Source organism: Pipistrellus hanaki, assembly GCF_964339955.1.
Source record: "Pipistrellus hanaki genome assembly, chromosome: 13".
In the NCBI taxonomy this organism is placed as follows: Eukaryota; Metazoa; Chordata; class Mammalia; order Chiroptera; family Vespertilionidae; genus Pipistrellus; species Pipistrellus hanaki.
In genome coordinates, this window is record NC_140515.1 from 31667294 (window position 1) to 31690888 (window position 23595).

Here is a 23595-nt window from a genome sequence, read left to right on the forward strand (position 1 = left end):
TTACTGTTTTATTATTACTCTCATTGGCTGAATTCCTGGGGGCCCTCCCTGCGGCCCCAGCTGTCCCAGGGCTACTGTGTCCCCACAGAAGGGGGCAGGGTGGAAAGAGCCCCCCAGGGCTGTGTTCAGCACGGAGCTTACATCACTGAGGAGAGGCAGTCTGTCGAAGCCTTAGTCACAGGAGATAGGCTTCCTATGGAATCAGCAGACCCGGCATTGCACGTGAGGGAGGGCACACCTGCATCTTTAATGTGCACTTCCGATTCCTCTTGCTCACTTCCTCTCCAGCTAGGTACACAGCAGGCCCCACCTGTGTGCTTATTCAGTGACACGCCTGAAGTCCTCCAGCGGGGTCCCTCGGCCAGCTCCGGTAGCCCAGTAATTGCCTGGAATGCCAGTTGCATACTGAGTAAGGTGACCAGACGTTCCACTTTTGGCGGGACAGTCCCAATTTTCAACAATTTGTCTCTCGTCCTGTGATGTTTTTAAAAAGTTTTAAAAATCAGGACTTTTTAAAAATGCCGCAGGATGTGGGACAAATTGTTGAAAATCGGGACTGTCCCACCAAAAGCGGGACATCTGGTCACCTTAATATTGACTCAGATAATAGTAACGAGTCCTTATAGTACTGGGAGAGTAGGTTAAGCTCCCCAGGTTACACATCCGCTGTCCCATTTCAGCTTCAGTGGCCCCGAGAGCAAATCAGGGCAGACAGATGTTCTATTTTGCACTGAAGAGAAAGAGAGTCTGAACATGGGGTGACTCCTGGCGTGCTGGGCACTGGGGTTGGGAGCCTGTGGCCATCAGGCTGCAGGCCCCTCCTCCAGGTGGCCTGGGGCTGAGCCCGGCCATTCCAGGGAGAAGGCAGACCGGGCTGGGGGGCACCCAGCAGAGGCATCTGGCCACTAGCTAGCGCCTCCGCTCTTGGCTCCAGTTGAGTCAGTAAGCTGTGGCTGATGTGCCCTCCCAGGAGATTCCCTGAACTTTCACACTTGCGCTTTCCAAAGACGATGCAAAGAGCAGCAACCCTGTTTGTAATTGAACCATCTGGTCCGCCCAGCCCTTCTCTGGTATAATTCACAGAGACTGTTCTTTCTTTCTCTGTTTGTTGTTCTAAAGGCTCGGCTTCGTTATAAAGAAGCGTGGTTCCCAGCGGATCCACTAATCAGGGAAATCACTGAAACTCTCCGACGGAAATGCCTCTAATAATTCACTTTATTATGACTCTGCCTAACACGAAGAACTATTTTCTTCATTTCCTTCAATTGTCTCTAAAGCGAGACAATTTTCCCATCAACATGCTGACTGCATTATTTCATAGCAAGCTTTATTTGCATGCATGGTGAGTTCAAAACTTAGTATAGTTTGATGAGATTAATAAGAGGTGCCTCTTCAAAAGTGGAGTGGTAGGACAAGTTAGCAATGCTCCCCTAAGTGTGTGATATAAAACATTAACTTCACAATGGTGGCGACAGGTGAGAATATCGTTGACCTCCAAGGCCAGTATAGTATCTGATCACACGTCACCGCCACCCCTGGAAAGGTATGGGCCCTTTGTCAAACACCCACACCGGTGTGTGTTCCCTGAGCACTTGTCCTACCCTCTCTGAGGGACCTGAGACACCCTCTCTGGCTCAGGGAGCTGGCACTTGCAGAACTGATGACTAAAATGGCATGCGGTTGAGAGACACAGGGAGATGCCACCCCACAGACTCCAGAAGGCGCTGGGAAAAGACGATGGTGTGTTGAAGGAGGGGATCCACAGAGAAGACATGACATAATCGCAAATGCACAGGCAATATTCAGCAAGGGCTACTTGCGCTTGCGCCAGGTCAGGCACTCTGAATTCAGGCTTGGTGGCAAGTCGCTAAGTCTGAGCTTGCCCAAGCTCGGAGAGCTGCCATTGTTGCAATGGGCATGGCCTTGGTGCGCCTCCAGGAGTCCAGATTTGGGGAGTCAGGCCAGGTGAGATCCCAATCCCTGTACTGCCCTCCGGAAGGGCTTCTCTCCTTCAACCTACAGTGCTCACGGAATGGGAATCATGTTCATTTGCCCTCAGAGCAGGTGGTGAAGTTCACGGTGGGGTTTCATTGATCACCATACCCCTGGCACCCCACACAGAGCCTGACTCCCAGCTGGCACTTAGCAGATGCCCCCAGAATCAGTCTAAAGGCATCCCATTCCCCTGGGACTGGGGAAATGCATGCAGCTCTGCAAGCCCAGCCCGACTCCCCTTCTGCCGAGCCCCCTCCGCCTCCACCCGTTGCCTCAGTGAGACAGAAGTTTCCTTGGAGGCAGGGGCCCAATGCTCCCCACCATTTATCTTCCCCACCCTCTGCCCAGACTCTGTGCCATGCCAAGCCCAAAGCACAGGCTCCAGAAACTGGTTAAAACAGGTGGTTTGTGACCTTGCTAAACGCATCGGCTTTGACTTGCAATTTTGGTGCAGACAGAAGTGGCGGCTGGGCCCCCCCTGGAAGGCAAGTTGCTGGGGGAGGAGGGGGGCACCCCCATAGGAAACAACCATTCAGGGACCTCCCCAGGACACATGAACCTTTTAAGTGCCCTTTACTCATTCAGAACCAGTTTCTTGCCCTAGCTAGTTTGGCTCAGTTGATAGAGCACAGGCCAGCGGACTGAAGGGTCCCAGGTTCAATTCCAGGTCAGACACATTCCTTGGGTTGTGGGCTTGATCCCCAGTAGGGGGCATGCAAGAGACAGCTGATCAATGATTCACTCTCATCATTGATGTTTCTCTCTCTCTCTCTCTCTCTCTCTCTCTCTCTCTCTCTCTCTCTCTCTCTGTCTCCTTTTTTCTTTGAAATCAATAAAAAAATATATTAAAAACAAAACAACAACCACAAAACAACAGCTTCTTAACTACAGGACCTGAGCAAGGAAACAACGGAAGGGCTCATGTTTGGCACATGTGGAAGGCAAAGAAGCCACGACAGTGAGAGGCTAACAGCATGCACATGAACAAATAAACATTTTCATAATTCGCCTACTAATTAAAATAGCAATACAATCAAATCCAATTAGCATGGATTGTTCTGCGGGGCTTTAAATCAGAGGAGCCTGGTTGATTGCTCTGGAGTCATTAATTAGGCCTGATGTGACTTCTCCCAAGCAAATCCTCTTGGCATACAGCTTCCCCAATTACGGGGACTCAAGGCCAGCTGGGAAGTCACAGGTGTTGTTCTAAACTGAACTTTTGCAAGGGCCTCTTTCCAAGGCTTCTGTCATCGTCCACATGCTTTCATTCGCGTAGTTTGGGGAAGGGTTTCTGAGCCCCCAATCTGTTTGGTGCATGTGGTGGTTTCAGGTCCTAGGCAGGATCCAGGGACATTAGCGGAGGGGTTCCTTTCTGGGTGTCCATCCTTCCCTGCGTAGCCACTGCTTTCTTCCCACCCCAGGGATCCTGCCCTCACCAGGGGCATCTGCAGCTTTCAGGCCAATCTAACATTTCCTTGGTCTAGGCTGGAAAATGATCTAACCCTTTTAGTTGCCCTCTGTATTCCTGAACCAATAGATGTCAACTTCCCTAAGCCCAAGGACCAATGGCAGGGCAGCTCACAAGGCACTGACTGGAATTTGGAGATCGGTGTGCTGTGCTTTGTGTCACAAAGTCATTACGATGCCCAGACTCCTTTACCAGTGACAGACTTCACTCTGTGAGCACAGGGATCGCCTCTGAGTGGCTGGTGCAGATGCACTTGAAAGTAATAAAAGCTTCCCTGTCAATCTCTGTGTTGCCTCACTCCTGGGATGATTGTGGCCCTCTGTTCAACTCCGCCACCCATGTGTGCTCCTTCCAAAGCACTGACCACAGCTGCCGGCTCCCCTCGGCTCTCTCAGCTCACCTCTGCTCTCCGCCTCTCACAGCAGTAATCTGTCACATAATTCACTGTGCTCCCTTGAACTGCCATCTCTTCTAGGGAGCCTTTTTTTTTTTATTGTCTAAAGTTTTACATGTCTCCTTTTCCCCCAATTGACCCCTCCCCCCCAACCATTCCCACCCCAGGCAAGCCCGCACTGCCCCAGTGTCTGTGTCCATTGGTTATGCTAATATGCAGGCATATAAGTATTTTGGTTGCTCTCTAACCGCCCACCTAGGGAGCCTTCTTGAGGCTCCTCCCCAAGCAGAAAAGATTCCTCCCCTTTGGCTTCCTGTTAGAACCAGGGGGCTGCACTGGGGAGTGACAGGAGCACTGGCCTTGGGAGTCAGGGAGCCCTGTATCCACCCCGCCTTGTCCAATATTTCTGAGCCTCAGTTTCCCCGTCTGTAAAAGAAGACTAATAGTTCTTCATTTGCAGGGTCATTATGAAGATGAAGCAGCAGGAAATGCACGGCATCTGCCATGGAGAGGGATCCCATGAAGAGCTGTAATCGATTCGCTGCGCTTGCTCTTCTCTCTCTTCTGGATGGTAGTGTCAGGGCCTGGCTCATCCATCTTCACAACCCCAGCCCGGCACCATGAACGGCACATTATCTGATTCGCTGATTGTAACTGCCTGAACTTCCCCCTCCCTAGAGTCCTTGCATAGCTTCTTTAAAATATTTTCTTTATGTTCAAAAGGAAATGAACAAACATGACAATAACACAAAACAGGAATTGCCCCGGATTTGGGTGGAGACCTTTGAAGCTAACAAACAATGGATTTGCTTGGGAGAAGCTAACAAACAATCCAACTGCGGCAAATGTCAACCCTGGAAAGGTTTTGCTCTCAATTTTCAAAACAAATGCAAATTCCCATCTCCATGTCTCCCATGTACCTGGCAGAGCAAATGGTACCCCTCTGAAAGTCCCCGGTTTCCTCCTTGACCCCAATTAATGACCATTTCACTGTGGCTTCACAGAGGTCACATGCTGCCCACAGCAACATGCTGGCTCACAACTCGGACCCAACAGAAGGAGATGCCTGCAAGGTGCTCGGCTTCTGTGTTCCTACCCATTTTGCAAGCGGGCTTAGAATTGTCTCTCGAGCTCCTAACAGAGAGATGACTTCCAAAAGGCAACACAGATGGAACCCCACAGAAAGAGTTGTAGACCGAAGGTGATAACCATGGCTGTCACAGAGGCTTGCTTATTTACCGAGGGAAAAAACCACTTGAAAGAAAAATAAAGAGAAAGAAAGTCAGACTCATTGCAAGTGCTGCTGATGATAGAGAAGGGCAAGGGCCGGGACTGAGAAGGCAATGGCCAAATGACAGCTCAGGAACCAGCCTCCCGGGGAGGTCCCACTTCACAGAACACGTGCACGGTGGGGGGAAAAAAGGAAATCGTTTATTTGTGTGTTAACTGAGATCTGATTTGTGAAGTGATGCCCACCTACCGATCTGAAACCAATTACTTGTTAGAAAAACAAGCAGAGAGCAAACAGATACTGGGAAGCAATCTCAGATTCGCATTCTAATGGAACCCGGGGCCTTCTCATTAGACATAAATGTCTACATGGCTTCCAAGCACTTGGCGAAGACAGCCACAGGCTGCAGGCAGGAAGGGAAGGTGCTCTGGGTCCTGATGAACCACAGAAAGCAGGAGCAGGTTTAATTGGATTACCTCTAATCCTGCCACTCAATGGGAACTGAAGACACTGAGGACGCTTGCGTACTGAAGTTACTGGAATAATCTTCATAATTACAGATGCAACTGGAGATAAGGTATTTTGCACTAACCGACAAAGTCTAGGTGGAGATCCAGGCCCACACTCCCCAACTGTGAGAGTTGGGCAAGTTACAAACTCTCACTAACTCTTTTTACTTATCAGTTGGATGAGAAGGATGAAGATAGCACTGATCTCATAGGGGTCTCATTGGTATGGTATGAGTTACTTCACATAAAACCCTCAGGGTCGTGCCTAGGACGTAATGGTATTCATAAATTTTAGTTGTTATAAATCTGCACACCCATCTACCATCTATTTACTCAAACAGCATCTATGATACATTTTCAATGTTCCCAATTCTGAGCTAGGCAAGTCTGATTATGTTAGTTCCCTATTCAGTAGCTACCCACTGTTTTTTACAATGAAGACTTCATTGACTCCCGGGCACATCTATCCCTTCCTCTCTCTGCTCTGGCGGCACTGGCCTCCCTACAGGCTCCAGAGAGCCAATCACCACCTTCTTCCCGGGGCCTTGGCACAGGCTCTTCCTTGGTCTCAGAGGCTCTAGGAGGGCAGAGTCTGAATCCGGTATATTTCGTTCTTGAATCCACAGCACCTAACCTAGAGGCTAGTTTGTACTAGGTGCTCAATGAACACTTATTGAACAAATAGATAAATAAAATGAAAATAATACATAAGACAGTGCTAAAGCTAACATTTATTTAGTGCTTGCTCCGTGACAGGCACTGTTCTCAGCACTTTTCCTGTATTATCTCATATCCATTCATCTTTAATTGAATGAAATAGAATGAAAGGGGGTGGAGAAAATTTGATGGGCAATACATTGGACCAGGACAGGTCAGGATAAGATAGGAGATCCGAGCCAGCCAAGTCTTTATGGGAGGAAGACCTTTCAACAGACCAGTGTCATTAGCGAGTTAACACCATGATGAGGGATAGCAGCCCAGAAATATATCCCACCTGTACTTACAGACACTGAGGAAAGTCTCCTGGGTGCTCAGATCCTGAAACAAGGGCTGAAGGACCAGTAGGGACTGTCTACAGGAAGCAATGGGCCTTTCAAGAAGGACCTTTAGCAACTACAAAAGCATGGAGGCCCAGGATAGCTTGGGAAACTGAGCTGTGTATGAAACTAGGCAGAGGGAGCTGGCCAAGGGGCTGTGGGAAAGGGACGGGGGAAGTTGGGTGATGGGGGATCAAGCGGGTCCTGCAGGACAGCCTGAATGCTCACCGATGGCTTTAGAGTGGACAACCAGAGGTATGTATGTCTCAGAAATATATCTCTGGCTATAGCACTGAGTCTAGATGGGATGAAACCAGACAGGAGACAAGGAGAAAAGTTTGGAGCTTGCTCTAGTAGCTTGGGGACAGATGTGCTCAGACCTAAGCAGTAGCTGTAAGGAAAGGAAAGCCACGTTAGAAGAAGAAGATGGACATGGAGGAAGAACTGGAGGAGAGGAAGGAGAAGGAGAAGAGAACAGGGAAGGCAGAACACTAGACCAGACTCTGGGAAGTGAAATAGGGAGATCAGGGCCAAGGGCCCTAGCAGGATCACCATGCCACAAACAACAACAGTCAGAAGTGCCATCCTGCCCAAATGCTGAGGCTACTGTCCTAAAAGAAGTAGGCACGTGTGTTTGTGGGTGCACAGTGAAGATGGAAAAGGGGACAGAACCTAGGCCTGAGGACATGGGAAGGCAGTGCCAAGTGCCAAAGCAAGATGCAGACATTCAGGACATGGAGCCCACAGTGTGGGGAAGGAGCAGAAGCTGAGAAAGACTGAGTCACCAGATGGCAATTTCTGGTAGGGCATGTGGGGTGGCTCTTGAGGCTGCCTGGATCTTTAGCTGTGACCTGAATCCCGGGCCTGAATGCCTTGCTCAGTGACTGATCCCAGTATGCCCAAGAGGTCTGCTGAAATCCCTAGGTCCTGTGTACTCTGGTCTGCCTACCTTGCCATCAGCTATGCCCTCCTGAGGACAGGACCAGCCCTTGGAAATAGGATGACACCCATAGTAAAACTAGTCTCTAGAGCTTCCCTTCCCCCTATTCCAATCCCAGCATCCTCTGGGGCATCTTCCCTCATGCTGTCTGACACCCCTGTCCAGGGTCTTTTCACCTTTTCTTGTTTCAGAAAGTCCCAGAGCCAGTTCACCAAATGCAGGTCACAGTTCTTTTTTTATTTATTTATTTAATATATTTTATTGATTTTCTTGCAGAGAGGAAGGGAAAGAAATAGCTAGAAACATCAATGAGTGAGAAACATCGACTAGCTGCCTCTTGCACACCCCCTACCGGGGATGTACCTGCAACCAATGTACATGCCCTTGGCCAGAATCGAACCTGGGATCTTTCAGTCCGCAGATCGACTCTCTACCGCTGAGCCAAACCGGTTTTGGCCAGATAACAGTTCTGATCCCTGCCTGCCAGGTCTGCGTAGCCTGGTGCTGCCTCTCACCGGCCTCAGCTGGGATCACCCTGGGAGCAGTAGGTGAGCCAGACATCCTCCTATTACCCTGTATATTCTGCACATCTTGCCACCCCAGGCCCTTCACAGGTGTACTCATTGCCCACTCCCTGCCCCCACCTCCTACTCAGTCTTCAGTTTAGGCCTAAATGGGCCTTTCTCAGAGAAGCCTTCCCTTGGACTCCCTATACTTCACTTTGTCTCACTTGTCAAGACTTCAATGCAAATAATTAATTGCTTAATCACGTGCTTAATATCTGATTTTCCCACTTGACTGTAAGTTCCCCGAGGGAAGGGATTAGACCAGCCATAGTCACTGCCATATGCCTGGCACCTAAAACGGGTCCAAGCGCACAGCACGAGTTTAATAAACATCTGTTGAGTAGACATAGGAATGAGTAACTGATGCAACCACGCTTCAAAGATCACAGTTAGCAAAAATGTTGAATCAGGATTCAATCCCCTATTCTGCACTGTCTTTGGGCCGGCCCGATGGGGAAATGGTTTTTGGTGGAGAATTTGCCTTTGGCTCAGTGTTAGGATGGCCCTTAGGGAAGCAGTGTGTGTGTGTTTGGGGGAGGGGACGGGAAGGGTGGTGGAGAGATGCCAGTGCATGCCAGTTTTCTGGGAATGCTGAATGGCATAGCATAAAATTGGAGTGAGGATGTGCCTCTGAAATGTTAAGCTTTGTTTAATAACTTGCCACTGTATGATGGGGGTTCCATGAGGGGTTTCTGTCAACATGAACACACAGCACTCCAGCTGGCTGAGAAGGGAGCAGTGTCGTTTTGAAAGATTCGCCAGTTCTCTTGGGAGTGGCCCACTGATGTGATTTTAACGCCTCGCGCAATGCTTTGGAATTGTGTTCATTCACTTCAAACTGTGCTTGCAAGAATTAACCAAAAGACTTGGCCTCCCCCAAAACACCACACGTAGTTACCAGAAAGTAGAACGCATTTGAGGAGACACTTCACAGGATCCATGACACCTGGGATCATTGGGAGGCGCCTGCTATGTGCCGGCACGGTGCAGGTGCTCCACCCAGGCTTCGTTCCTCAGCGCTGAGCATTGCTGATCCTTATACCAGGAGTTAAGCGATTTGCCTGGGTCCCAACAGGAGTGGAGCAGGCCTGGGCCCCTGAGGCCGCTGGCCCAGAAGTTCCTCTAATATTTCTCTAGTTCCATTATTTCTGGCTCCTGGGCTGATATTGGTACCATGGTGTCCCCACGTCCCAGCATTAAGGGGTCTGCAGCCTTCCATTGATGCCAAGAGCCAGCTCGAAGGTGGATGGCCACCTCCTTGGCACGAATGCTGGCAGGGGTTATTGTGGGCAGAGGGGGACTTTGACACATCGTTCACATTCAAGAAGAGCCATGTTTTGAGACTTGCTGTACAGGTTCTATGTGCAGACCCTGCTAAAGGAATACTTTAAAGCACATGTGTCAAACACAAGGCCCGCGGGCCAAATCCAGCCCGCCAGGCCTTGCAATGTGGCCCACACCGCGCTGTCATCACTGCACTCCGCTGTCAGTTTATGACATTGTCAGTTTATGACTGTTCAGTAAACCATTCAGCCCACGATTTAGGCTGGATTTTAGATTTTGGCCCCTTCTCTGATTGAGTTCGACACCCCTACTTTAAAGGATGTTCAAGGAAGTCTTTGCAAATATAAACATTTGAATGCACCAGGGTGTTGTTAACTAGCTGGTAGTTGCTCTATTTATTAAATATACCAAGAAGCTGAAAAGACTGAGATCACTCTGCTCTGATAAATGGTGGAAGGAAGCGGAAACATCACAAACTAGGGTCCAGCCGTTCTAAGAACGCTGATTTCAACAAGACAGAGGGGGTGCTGGGAAGGGTGAGATGGCAAGAAATAATGGCTCAAAAGAGCAAACATTCAGTCAACAGTTAATGGGCACTCACTCTGTGCCCTGCCCTGAGTCAGGCAGCGTCCCCTGGATGTGACTAAGTGTGGTCCACTCACTGTAAACCTCACACCTCAGGCCCAGCCCCGAGGGAACTGCCTCACCGCTTCTGGATGTGCAGCAGGACTGGGGTGGGGGTGAGTGTCAGATATGTGGCCCGTTCTTAGTCCAAGGAGAGAGAGGGACACTTCAAAATACCTTTCCCTCCCTGGTTGTCAGAACAGCATATGCTCAACTACAAAGTCCTTGAAAAGACAGAGTCATATAAAGAAACATCTAAAAAGTCACCCGTCAGTTTTGCTGTCTATCCTACCAGGCTTCGTTTGTGGACTTACAAAAAAAAAAAAAAAAATCATGATCAGACTGTACATATAACCCCATGGCTTGCTTCCATTTATCTAACAAAATATTGATAAAATGTTTTTCAAGATCTGGGTTTCCATGGCAGCATGATGCTCTGTTTCGGGCCTTCCTGGCTCTTTGGTCCTGCGAGCATGTCAACCTGAACAGGCACATGAGGACGGGGCTCCTGGAACAGAGGGGCAACTCACCGAGGCCTCTCAGGCCCCGCCTGGGCACTTCCAAAGGCCTGGGCACTTCCAAAGGCCTGGGCACTTCCAAAGGCCTGGGCACTTCCAAAGGCCTGGCGAAGCTCCCGCCCTCTTTCCTGCCGTGGTGCCTGCCGTGCTAGGGGTGACCGAAAGGGAACAAAAGGAAGAGTCTACTTTCCTTCCAGAGACAAGGGACCTCCCCATGTCCCCGCTCGAGACCTCTCCCCGTCTTCTAAACACAGCAACTAAAGGATTTTAGAAGATCTTACCTAGAGATAATGGAGTTTAAAGGAACCTGTTTCAGGTTTCTGGAAGCATGAAGAGATGCAATTTCTAACCCCCCTCCTTGTTGGAAACGAGCCCATCGACTATTAATATACAAAGGGAGCCCCTTCTGACCTGTCCTGTGTGGTGACAGCTTGACCCCATTTACAGGAGCCTGGACTCGGCAGAGGCTTCCTGGTGACAGTGATTGGTGCTGCAGGTGGTGGGAGGAGACGTACCACACACGCCTGTGTGTGTGTGTGTGTGTGTGTGTGTGTGTGTGTGTGTGTCCTAAAGCCCGCCTGATTCTGTCCTCGAGGGAGAAGTGAATTATCCACATAGATGACTACTTACACAACATGTAGGATACTAGACTCTTGATCTAGAAGATTTTTCTTTAGGTTTATAACAACATGTAAGGGAAGGAAATTGTCAGCCTCTCTTACTTGAAGAGACAGAGGGGTTAAGCATGACATACCAAGTGGTGGGGTTGGTGTTGGGACTCAGATCTGCCAGGATCCACTGCACACCTCCACCCACTGTGCTGATTCAATGAGGCTAAACATCCACCCCCCGCACCCCCCCCCCGCAACTCAGCCCTGGAGAGCCATTGGCCGGGTCCACATTCCAAATGGAAACCCAGACCCCGCCCCCACCCCCACCCCCTGTCTGCAAAAAACTCCTTTGGAACTGTACCCAGTATTTTGGAAGAATATCTGTGATGAAGAAAGAACCATGAAGGGCTTTGGGGTAGAGCCACAGTCATCAGAACATACAGAGAAATAAGACTGCATGGAATTCCAGTCCAGAGTCATCTAGTCTTCCCTCCGTCAGTGTCTGAGTATTAGATGTATTGTCCACTGAACCCATAGGATCCCCTAGTGAGTAGGGTTTTTGATCACCATTTCAAAGACAAAGAAAAGGAGCTCAGAGAAAAAGGAGAGTTAAAATCATAGAGAAAAAAGGGCCACAGCACTGCTGTGGATTACATTTTTCCAAGAATCCAGATTCCGAAAGTGGCATGGCCACCAGCCCAGGCCTGGGAATGGTGAGCTGGTACAAAGCCAGAGCATGGCTCTTGGTTGTGGCTGGTCGGTCTCCTCACATTTCCGACCAGAGAAGGCTGGCACCTCCTAGGACACAGGTGCAGTGCTGTCCTTTGGGCCTCTGAGTTAAGAGGGTCAGGTTACTGTGGCTGAGGGTAAGGATGAGGTTCTGAATTGTCCCTTAATTGTCCCTTCAGGCTCAAATTGTCTGACTTTTTTTAAAGTCCTCATTGAGGATATATTTATTAATTTTAGATAGAGAGGAAGGGGGAAAGAAGAGAGGGGGAGATAGAGAGAAAAATTAATGTGAGAGAGAAACATTGGTCGGTTGCCTCCTGTATGTGCTCCATCCAGGAATCGAAGCCCCAACCTAAGTATGTGCCCTGACCAGGAATCGAACCTGCCACCTTTTGGTGTAAGGAACGATGCTCCAACCAGCTGAGCCACCTGCCAGGGCCTGCCATTTTTTGTTGTTGTTTTTTTTGTTTTGTTTTGTTTTGTTTTGTTTTTTTTTTACCTACATCTCTAGAAACTCGCCTCCTCTGCCCCAGTTGCCCTTCAGCTGGATGCATTTTAAATTTTGGAAATAAAAGTGTTTTATAAACTGTACATAGTGCTATGCTCAGAGGATGTTATTATAATTACTTTTGGAAAAAATCCAAGGGATTATTTAAAGGTTTTCCTACTTCTACAAGTAAAAATATTGTCCAAAGAAGCTAAATGTCTTGTCAGAGATCACGAGGTTGGCCAGTGGTAGACGTGAAGCCAGAGCCTGACTTTCCTGTTGGATTCAAGGCAGTGAAAGACGAATTGAACACCTACTGTGTACCTAACACATGCCTACTTTTACACATGCCTACTGTGTACCTAACAGCATTCTAGGAACAATGACGACAAGATGCAAGGCCCTGAATTACGGGGACCACCTCATCATCTTCTCTGGTTGTCCAAGCCTAGTTGTAAGCCTGGCACAGAACAAGCCTTTTTCAAAGGTCTGACATTCTTATTTCCAATTGTGAACATTTAAAATCCAAACTGCCTACTTGGGGTCAGAATTCATCCAACCATGACCCTAGTTTTCCCATCACCATCTTCCCTGTATTCATCTGAATCCCGAATAAGATTGCATGCTTTCACGGGCTGTGTGCACTGCAGAGCTGGACAGAGCCTGGGGACAAAGCAATGGCTGGGGAATGAGAGTCCTGCACCGTCTCTGGGATGGACAGCCTCTCTAAGGCTGGCACACAGCTCTTGGCCATACCAGAAGGCGAAGGCCCGCATCTGAGACTCTGACCACCCCCTCCTCTGGCTCCACACTGTGCTAACCCCTCCTCCCTACCAGTGACCATTGAACCCCCACACCACCTGCTCTCCTGCCATAGCAGAGGACTCCCTGTCTGCTCTGCACACCTGCCTCGCTCTCCCAACTGGTGATGGGCCACAGAAGGGCACTGCTTCCCTAACCATCTTACCACCTAGGTTAGGGGAGAGCTGGTTGCAGATACTCACTCTACTTATGTTAAACACAGAAAACATTTTAGCCACAAATGCTTGGCTTGTTTTCAGCCAAGGTTTGCTGGCCTTTGAGAGTAAATACTTTGAAGGCCATATTTTTCAAAGAGCTCCTACGCAAACACAGAATTAATAAGCATCTAAATTACAAATCTCGCCATGTAGAACAAATTGGATTTCTTTTCATTAATAGCAAGGAAGCAGAAAACAAGCCCGATCCCAAGGGAGTCAAATGAACACAGTTATTCACCATTTTTCTCTCGCATTTTTTTTCTCATCCCAAAACCCATCTTTATTCAATTACGTTGCTCATAAATATGACCCCAGTATGTCAGCACAGCTAACAAATGGTGTCCGATGTCAGGGGCCTTTTGACAGCTCACCCAGCCTTGCAATAACAGAGTCACGGCTGTGGTTATGGGATTTTTTTTTTTTTTTTTTTTTTTTTTTTTTTTTGCGGCTGGCGGAGCGGGGTTGAGGGGAGGGAGGAGAGGGAGGACGACAACAACAAGAACAAAAACTAGCAAAAGCCAACTAAGCCTCTAATGATTACCGTGTTCCAAGTATTAACATGCGGGACTAAAGGCTTTTTAATCAAATAAATGTTAATGTTGTTCTATATAACAGCATAGGAACCATGCTATTGATGGAAAACAAAGGCCGGTCCGTGCACAGAATGCTTTCACACGTGCCTTCTTAATAACGTCTCTGCTTCCAAGACGGGCCTGAAGCTGTTGCAGAACTCGGAGCACCCTAGGAGCAAAGACTCTTCTCCAGCACACTTGCTGCGTGTGTTTGAGGAAATTCCACCTCCGCGCTGGGCAGGGGTGGGAGTGGGGAGCTGCCCGCCTGACAGACTCACAGCCTCCGGGAAAGCACTTGGCCTCCTGCCCACACAGCAGAAGCCCACGGCCTCCCAAGTGAGCCAATTACAGGCCCTCGAGCTCCTGTCTCCAAAGTGGAAATTCTCAAACCCTGGTCCGGAGACCCCTGGGGTTCCCGACGAGGCCTTTTGGAGGAAGAGCCCACACACTCAAAACTATTTTCATCATTTCATGAAGATGTTTTGTCTTTTTCATTTTTATTATCTCGTGGCTGTAAGGTGCAGTTTTACAAAAGCAACAGATGGCAGAGTGAGGATTCTGCTCTCTCCCATGAAGCTAGATATTAAAGAGATGTGCGATGGTATAAAGTGAGACCACTCTTTTCACTGGATTCACTTTGTTCTGGAAAGTGTAGTTATTTTTCATGAGAGCTGCTATCTGTGTTACTATGTAATGGGTTGATTATTGTTGAATTAACAGTTATTTCTAAAATATGTCCGTTTTAAATCGAATAAGGTAAGTATTGCTAGATATAAACTATGTAAATAAGTTTTTTGTGGTCCTCCATGATTTTTAAGAGCTTAAAGCAGTCCTGAGACCAAAGAACAGGAGTGGCCCTGTCCGAGGGTCCTCTCAGCTCTTCCTGGGCCTGCCCAGCATCTACTCATACTTCAGACCCATCTCCAACACACCTCTGGAGAGCCACTTCAGCTCCCCGACCCCAAAGGAACTGTAGGCTGGCCTCTGTAATTGTACCGATTTCCTAGTGTTGCATTCATAGTTTTCCTTTTCTGTACCTCCCAATGCCAACCAGCTGAGGCAGAGCTGGGGTTTTCACTCCTGCATTCTCAATGCCAGAAAGAGCACGTGGTACCCACGAAGATTTCAGCAAGCGCTGAAGGAAGGGAGAAAGGCAAGAAGGGAGGGAGGCAGGTGAGAGAGCAGGGCTTTGTAGGGGTTTGGGTCTGAAGGGTTTCATCAAGATAAAAAAGGTAACAAGACCCATAACCTGAATGGAATTGGAGAACATTATTCTGAGTGAAATAAGCCAGTCAATGAAAGAAAAACACCTCACTCATTTATGGATAATAAGGAACATTATAAACTGATGAACAAAAAGATAGATACAGAGACAGTAAAGCAACAAACAGACTGTCAAATTACAGTGGGGAGGGGAGGGAGATATGGGGGAGATAAGAGATCAACCGAAGGACTTCTACACATGCATATAAGCATAACCAATGGACACAAAACTCTGGGGAGGGAGGGCATGTATGGGAGTGGGGGAGGGGAGAATTAATAAGATATGTACACATATAATACCTTAATAAAAAAAATGAAGAGAAAAAAAACACACCTCTCAATCACAATTATTCTCCAAGTGTCTAATCGTGGCTCAGCCTGTGTCAAGGTCTGGATTCCTATACCTTATGCATAAAGACACCTGGAGGTATTTACTAAGCTATAGATGTTGGGACCCTATCCCCAGAGGTCATTAAACTGAGTCCTGTAGAGCTGGCAGGTGGTGGAGAGGTGGCGAGGGGAGGCTGCTTTCTGGACAGTAGCTCCCAGTGAGGAAGCCAAGAACTGCAGTTTTCTGAGCAACAAGAGGAAACATTTTCAGGGTGTTCACAATTTGGAAGTTGTTCTCTTCCATCAAAAGACAAGGCTGTACACAAGACCATCATCCCATGTGGCATTTTGCCAACCACTAATGGAAACATTATCACAGGAGAAGGGAAAGAAAACTCACCGAGAGCTCCTGCAGTAAGTTTGCTCACGCCAAGTTCTAGATTTGTACACGTCAAAGCAAATCAAATTAGGGGAAATCACCAGTGTGACTGTCTCTGCAGATCACCTTTCCATCACCATACACAGCATCCTTCACGATGCAGCCAAGTGGGATACAGGGCAGGGTGGGGCACAGACAAAGATCAGTGGCGGAAAAGGCAGTAAGAAATGACAAAGAAGGGGATCTGGACAGGATGGGAATGACATACACATTATGCCTGGCTAAGGGTTTCACCACTCCCATAATGAGCAAGGAGTGTGGATAATACAAGTCCAGCCTATCAGTGGGACAGACTTAAACATGAATTCTCTCTGTGAATTTGTATGCAGATACATACATACAGTGTAGCATGTTACGATTAAAATAGTGGCTTAGTAAACTGGATAGAATTCATTATATAGTTTCATTCTAAACTAATTTTTAGACAAACTCTTTTTAAAATGTGTTTTCCCCCCCCATTAATTTAAGAGAGGAAGGGAGAGGGAGAGAGATAGAAACATAATGATGAGAGAATCATTGATCCGCTGCCTCCTGCATGCCCCACACTGGGGACTGAACCCACAACCCGGACATGTGCCCTCACCAGAAATGGAACCGTGATTTCCTGATTCATATGCCAATGCTCAACCACTGACCCATACCGGCTGGGCTAAGCAAACTTGTTAAGAACTCCTGATGGCTTCATTAAGGAAAAATGATGGGAACTAGGGATGCCCATGTAATCACTCAAGATGGGACCTGGAGGACAAGTGGCTATCCAGGAACCCAGCTCCTTCCTATAACATGGCTACAAGAACAGGGCCTGCTCACATTCAGTTGGGTCATATACTAGTCATTGAAAACTATGTCCCAGAGTGATTTGGGAGGGCTTCCTGCAAGAGGACATGGCTCTTAGAAACCAGAAGTATGAGACTGAGCAGGGGGAGAAAAGTGGGCAGTGGAGAGTCCAGGTGATAGGGAGGCACTGAGGCCAAGAAATGGGAGAAGGTCAAGGTCAAACTTATTTGGGCCCTTAGTGTGGGTCAACCAGGTGAGGCACTACTTAGAGAGTCTTTTTATTACAAAGTACTACAGATATTTATTTCTGTTCTGCCCATGCCCAGACTGCACATCTCCCACCCCAGCTTTGGCTCAGGCCTAAAGGGCCTTCCTGCCTCTTCAAATCCTTTCAACCTCTTAGCTCAGCTCCAGTGCCGGCTCTCTCCTTCCTGCCTAATTGGGTTTCTGCTCTCCTGCCTCTTCACTCCTGCTGCAGCTCATTTGCATTTCCCTTTAGCTTATGCCTTATGCTCTGCTCCTTGAGTGTTTTTCTGGCCCACCCACCCCTCTGCCATTCCACTGGACAGTGTGAACTTTCTGAGGAAGTGCATTGCCCTTCGTATGTCCAATACAGGTTTTATGAATAAATGAATGAGTGAATGGATGGATGAGTGAACAGCTGAATGAGTCTCCTTGTGTGATCCTCTCCCCACCCTGAGCTTCATCTTCCCCTTCATAGGTTGATGCTCTCACTGAGCCACACTGGCTGGGCCCAGCCAGAGCTTCTTAATTACTTAGTGCTTCCTGCTCCTTCTGAATACAGTAGTCTGCTCCTGGCACAAAGCCCCTCACTCCAGACGCACCCACAGCGGCTTCTCCCACTGACCCCTTTTGCAGCCCCTCTGTGTCTTCAGCGTTTCTTATCACCGTGTGCTGCACCATGTGTTTCCATGCTTGGCTTTTTCTATAGATGGTGAGTCCCACAGGACAATCAATGTAAATGATAGTTATTATTATTATTACTACTATTCTTATTAGCTTCCATTTAATGGGTACTATATTGTGCGTATTGTCTTAAACACATAAGCTATTCCCTTCAATATTTACAAAAACCCGATGAGCTTATTATATGTATTTTAAGATGAACTACATTGTGCCCATTTTACAGATGAGAACACTCTAAAGCTCAGAGTCACTAATTGTTTTGCCTAAGGTCATACAGCATGTATGTGGCAGGGCAGGCATTGTGAGCTGGTCTGTCTCAGAGACTTAAATGGCCATTCTTTACATTGTCCCACCTCTCAGCATGAGGCCTAGCACAGAGTACGTATGTGCTCAGTAAGTTGTTGATAATGAGTGGATGACTATTAGGCTGAACCATCATCACATAACTCGAAAGCCCCACAACTTTCATTATATGCTCAGAAAAAGATTATTCCTGTAAGTCACATGGCTTCTCTGGGACTCAGTTTCATCATCTATTCAGTACTCATACTACTATATATTGATTCACAAGTTTATTGTGAGAATCAAATGAATGCTGTTGGAAGAAGTCTTCTATAAAGAAATTCATATTAGAGGAGGCTGACTTTCCCAACATCTTTGCGCCTATTTAGAAAGGCCCACTCTTGGGCCTACCTCCTCCAATCCTTAGAGTGGCCCTGTGATTTCTGTGCAGGATTGATTATTCAGAGTCAATGCAGAGATCATTTCAAGGACTAAGGCTGGCTGGCTAAATGCCAAACTGGTCAAAATACTTGGCAAACAAATCAAATTGAGCCCAAAGGTTCTCCCATTAGTTAAAATGTTAGTAAGATGCTAATTATTCTAAGTCATGCCCGGAGAGCTCCCCCTAGAGGAGCAGCTGGAAGGTCTACGTTCACCTGAAGGAAAATGGGCACACTCAGGAGATGGCACCGGAAGTCCAGCCCTTGTCCGCCATCCGCCTATCCAGCAGCGGAGGCCCAGGCTGCCTTTGGTGTGGTCCTGGCTACTTTTGTTGGCTCCATCTCCGCTGGCTCCTGCTTCTCCCTTGAATCTCAGGTTCTACATTTGAAAATCAATTCAAGTTGCTCCTCTCCTCTCTCCAAGCAGGGTGGTTATGAGGAAGTGATGGAAAAATGGAAGTGACAGTATAGCCTTTGCTATGATTAGAAGTAATAAAACACGGCCATCCCAGGAGAAATTGTCAGAGCCAGAAACAATAAAGGAAATACTGGTAGATTTGATTTTATTAATTCAACATTCAAGTATCATTTACTAAGCTCTGATTATATGTCAGGCACAACATAAAAATTCAAAAACTTCTATAGGGAAAACAAACTTGAATGTCAAATAAATTCTAAAAATGTGTGTGTTGTATATGACAAAGAGTTGGTATCATTAATTTATAAAAAGCTCTTATGTGAATCAGTAAGAAAATGATGAGCATCCCAATTAAAGTATGAAAGGGTGTGAATTAGGCAATCCACAAAAAATACATCTAGTAAGCCATAAACATATGAGAAGATGCTCAACCTTACTGCTAATCAAATCAATGCAAATTGAAATGACAAAGGATGTCATATTCCCGTATAGCAATGAAGGCAAGGAGAGACACTGTCTGATGTGGGCCGAGGTGTGAAGAAATGACGAGAACCTAAATTAGGTCGAACTTTCCAGAGGTTAACTTGCCCGTGCGTTCAACAACTTAAATATACAAATTCGGTCTTGGTCCGCTTTCCAATGGGATGGTTTTTAGGGAACCGACACAGGGATTCTAAAGATCCTAAAGATTACCTTTGGAAATAAAAATGTGGGGACTGACAGGGCACATCACAACAAAAGACAGTTAAGGAGTGGAAGCTGTGCGTTGTAAGGACACGAAAAGACAAATGGATCAAGAGATCAGCACGGAGAATTCATAAATAAACCCAGGTGGAAAGGCTGCATCGGAAATCAGAGTTGGGAGGGGGAGGGCGGGCAGAGATGACTGTTCAACAGAGAAGAGTTGGTGCAGTTGTATAACTCTTCAGGGGAAAAATAAAGTGAGTTCTTTATATCGCTTTTGGAGCCAAAATAAAATTGCAGATAGGTCAAAGATTTACATGTAAATAATACAAATACATAAATACTGATTTTAAAATGTGGGTAAACCCTTTTATGCTTTTGTACAAGCCTTTCTGTGAAGGAAATACTCTGATAAACAAGATTAAAAGATAAATTTAAAAACTAGAATATTTGAATTTTGTGATGAATAAAAGGCTAAAATCCCTAATATACAACCTGACTTCATAAGGAAAAGTTTAATAGCCACCCCTGGCCTGCAAAACGCCTGCAAAATGGACCAAGAAAACAAATGGGCTAGTTACAGAAGAAATACTCAATAACCACGTGAAAATATTACCACATGCTCATCCTTGCTTATAATAAACTGAATATAAAAACAGGTTTCTCTTTTTTTCCTAGAAACTTGGCAAAACAACATGTATAAAACTAGGTATTGCTAAAAAAAAAAAAAAAAATTGGTGGAGAAGGGAGGGAAGAAGAGAGAAAAATGAATGCTCACTGATGGCAGGAGTGGAGGTATCCAGTCATCTTGGGTTAAAAATTGATCACCAAAAATATATATATCTAGCCTGGCCGGTGTTGCTCAGTGGTTGAGCATCCACCTATAAACCAGGAGGTCACAGTTCCATTCCTGGCCAGGGCACATGCCTGGTTTGTGGGCTCAATCCCCAATAGGGGGCATGCAGGAGGCAGCTGACAAATGATTATCTCATTCTTGATGTTTTTGTATCTCTTCCTCTCCCTTCTTCTCTAAAATCAATTAAAAAATATATAACTTAAAAAAGCAAGGGTCACATATAATAGTAAGACTTGATGCCATCCAATTCCATAATCAGAAAAAAAAAAATGGTGGTATTCACTTGAAAAAAAAAGTAAAAATTGGTCAGCAGGCTCAAGGAGTTTCTGCTTCCCAATTGGATGAAAATGACAATAGCTATTTGAAAGCCTATCACTATTTAAAATACAGGGTATTGAAAAGTGCTCTCTAGTTTATAGAACACCACCACACATTCTCTTGTGCAGTTCTCCAAGCAACCCTGTGCAAGATCTATTGCTCTTCTCACCCTTGGTGGCAAATGCTAAAACTGAGCCTGGGAAAGTCACTTGATTAATCAAGTTTGGAATATGGATTTACATACAAGTCTGTTTGATGTTGCAGCCTGTACGATTCTTATAGGCACACAGAAATGCTTGGGTAAGTAGAGATGAATGGGGCATGTGAACAGGGTATCTACTGGTTCGTTCTTCAACAACACTTGCTTGCTGAGGAGTTAATGTGTGTCCAGCAAGATGCCAGATGCTTGGGACAGTATTGTGTTCAAGGCAGTAATATTCTTGCTCTGTTTTGGTGGGGCAGATAGGAAACAAACCAATAGCAATGGCGTAGTTAATTGGGTGCATCACTGAAGCTCTTATTGAGGAGGAGATACTTACGTAGACTAAGATACTCATAATGGGGAAGAAGCAGATGATGGCTGAGTAACAGCATGAGAGAGAGAGAGAGAGAGAGAGAGAGAGAGAGAGAGAGAGAGAGAGAGAGAGAGAGAGAGAGAGAGAGAGAGAGAATATCAAGTGCAAAGACCCAGTTTGTTGGAGGAACAGAGAGAGACCACAAGGTCTGAGTATCCTGAGCAAGGGGAAGGAAGAGCAGTGAGCACAGAGCATGGGAGGCAGGCCTCAGCTTTTATCTTCAGGACATCTTTGAATTGAATTAAACAAGGAAGGGATAAGATCTGGAATTTGCATTAAAAAGACCCTCCAGCTTTGAATGGCCAATGCACTGAGGAGGCAGGAGCTGGAGCTGGGAGAGCAGTTGGGACCTTCAGGTGGTCCTCCAGGAGAGGGGAGGGCTTTTGAAGTTGCCCATGATGAGACCCGTCTTGTGTGGCCAGGCTGGGGGGAATCCAGAATGAGTGTGAGTCTGGATGGTTGGGAGCTTGTTTTTTAGATGCAGAGGACAGAGGGACAACTATGCGAGGAGGGAGGAGGGGACAGAGCTCTGCATTCAAGGTGCTTGAGAGACAGTGGAGCAGAGATGCCAAGCAGGCAGAGGAATAGACAGGCTTTGAGTTCATTAGAGGTCTGGCCTGGAGAGGGTAGAAAAGGTAAAAACAGGGAATAAAAACGCCCCGATTTTTGGCTCTCTGGTGGAGGAAGAGGAAACAGCAAAGGGACAGGGAAGGAACTTGAGGTGAGACAAGGGAATCACAGAATCCGAGGGAGGACAGGTTGGAAAGGGAGAGGGCAGCGGTCACTGCTGAATGATATGGGGTCCAACAGGAGCAGACAGGGACTCTTTCATCTGATTGAGCTCCATATCACTTACTGGTGACCTTGACAAAAACAATTTCAGCTGCACGTTAGGAAGGGAGGACAGATTGGAGGGGAGTGAGGAGTAATCAAGTGAGGAAGCAGGGCAAGGAGTACAGGCAATTTGTTGGAGACTAATAACTGCTAACATCAAGAGAAAGCTCATCCCAGGCCTGTCCCATTTTGTGTGCTTTACATTTGCTGACTGAATTTTTCAACAATCCCGTGAGAGGATCATTAACATTACAGAGGAGGAAACTGGGGTTCAGAGGGATGAGCAGTGTTTGGCTGGGAAGGGCAGTGGAGACCTTTGTTGTTGTTTTTTACATACATATATATATATATATATATATATATATACACACACATATATATTTATTATTATTATTTTTTTACTGATTTCAGAGAGAAAAGGGAGAGGGAGAGATGGAAGCATCAATGATGAAGAGAATATTGATCAGCTGCCTCCTCCACGCCTCCTACCAGTGACCAGGGCATGTGCCCTTGAATGGAATCGAACCTGAGACCCTTTAGTCAACAGTCTGACACTCTAACCCCTGAGCCACCTTTGGATACAGCTGAAGGTGAAGAAAAAGGAGGGATTATGCTTTTTTTCTTTTACTGTTTGGTAGTTGAGCCTGCTTGCAAGCTGTTGGGAATGATCCTTTAGTGAGAGGTCATGGAAAAGGGTAGTTATAGGTCTTGTGAAGGACTGGCCTTGATAGAAGGACTCACTTCCCACAGAAGAGAAGGGAAGGGGAGGGGAGAAGAGAGAAGGAGAGGGGAGGGGGGAAATGGGAGGGGAGGGAGCTGTCTTAAGATGGCTCCTGTTTTTACAATAAAGAATGGGGTGGGGTCATCAAGAGGACTAGAGGCTAAAGGTGGTCTGAGAACAGGGGAGTCCGGACACTCATGCTTACTCCTTGAATTACCCATGCCACAATCCAAAGTGGAACCTGGGCCAGCACCCTGCTAGGATCTCAACCAGTGGAACCTGAGCCTTTCCCTTCATCCGCTGAGTGCGCTATGATTGAGTATGCCTCGGTCGGTCTGCCCCTTACCCCTCCCACACCCCATGGACTGTGAGCTTCTCAGAGGAAGATATGGGAATACACCTTTCTCCCCACCTACTCCTCTTCATTTGCAGCAATCTCTTCACTGGTCTTGCAACTGCACCTCAAAGTTCACCCCTCCAAGAGGCCAGAACTGTCTTATGTATCCCAACCCATGAATCCTTCCCTATGGATGCTCCATAGAGCTTTGCAGGCTCCTCCTGCCGAATTAGTGCTCCCAGGAAAAGGAAGCTTCCTGAGGGCAGGACTCTGACCTCTTCGTCACCCCTGGAACTCCCTCCCTCTTACCAGTCCCAGCCCCCGTGGGGGCTGACTGCAGTGCCTGACGCATGGGTGTGGCTCATAAAGGACTGCAAGATGAACTCACATCCCAAACTAGGCTCAAAAAC

General features: G+C 47.0%; 1 protein-coding gene across 1 annotated transcript in view; it reads right to left on the bottom strand.

Moving 5' to 3' along the window:
• The window catches only part of CLSTN2 (calsyntenin 2), a 908802-nt gene that overhangs the window by 590577 nt on the left and 294630 nt on the right, over window positions 1-23595 (bottom strand). The gene's annotated exons all lie outside the window — the stretch shown is intronic.